General features: G+C 50.4%; 2 non-coding genes across 2 annotated transcripts; both read right to left on the reverse strand.

Annotated features, from left to right (window-relative positions):
- Positions 1-57: 57 nt before the first annotated feature.
- Positions 58-176, reverse strand: LOC123179293 (5S ribosomal RNA). The gene has a single exon (XR_006490258.1). It is a non-coding gene; the product is annotated as a 5S ribosomal RNA (ribosomal RNA).
- Positions 177-533: 357 nt separating this feature from the next.
- LOC123179294 (5S ribosomal RNA) lies at positions 534-652 on the reverse strand. The gene has a single exon (XR_006490259.1). It is a non-coding gene; the product is annotated as a 5S ribosomal RNA (ribosomal RNA).
- Positions 653-905: the final 253 nt, after the last annotated feature.

A 905-nucleotide genomic window follows, 5' to 3' on the forward strand; every position in this document is an offset into this window, starting at 1 on the left:
AATATATTACTTACACGTGCGTTTTGTTTTGCAAGCGGCGCGAAAAAAATTAAAAAGGGAATGCAACACGAGGACTTCCCAGGAGGTCACCCATCCTAGTACTACTCTCGCCCAAGCACGCTTAACTTCGGAGTTCTGATGGGATCCGGTGCTTTAGTGCTGGTATGATCGCATCCGACATGTTACCCCGGTCTTCGTCCCTTATCCTTGCCCCTCCCAGCTCCACTACAAAGACGATTGCACATTGCTTTGGCCGCTCCCTCTCAACTACGGAGACGAGTTTAACGCGGTTTCCACCCCTCCCTCTCAACCGCACCAGTGCACGCTTGCCGCGCCACAACGCCGACGCTGGACCCGTGAATCGTGAGCACCCAGCTATGACTTACCGCACTCGTGCAAAATAATAAAACATGGTAAATATATTACTTACACGTGCGTTTTGTTTCGCCACTCGTGCAAAATAATAAAACATGGTAAATATATTACTTACACGTGCGTTTTGTTTTGCAAGCGGCGCGAAAAAAATTAAAAAGGGAATGCAACACGAGGACTTCCCAGGAGGTCACCCATCCTAGTACTACTCTCGCCCAAGCACGCTTAACTTCGGAGTTCTGATGGGATCCGGTGCTTTAGTGCTGGTATGATCGCATCCGACATGTTACCCCGGTCTTCGTCCCTTATCCTTGCCCCTCCCAGCTCCACTACAAAGACGATTGCACATTGCTTTGGCCGCTCCCTCTCAACTACGGAGACGAGTTTAACGCGGTTTCCACCCCTCCCTCTCAACCGCACCAGTGCACGCTTGCCGCGCCACAACGCCGACGCTGGACCCGTGAATCGTGAGCACCCAGCTATGACTTACCGCACTCGTGCAAAATAATAAAACACGGTAAATATATTACTTA

Source organism: Triticum aestivum, unplaced genomic scaffold (assembly GCF_018294505.1).
Source record: "Triticum aestivum cultivar Chinese Spring unplaced genomic scaffold, IWGSC CS RefSeq v2.1 scaffold163323, whole genome shotgun sequence".
NCBI lineage: Eukaryota > Viridiplantae > Streptophyta > Magnoliopsida > Poales > Poaceae > Triticum > Triticum aestivum.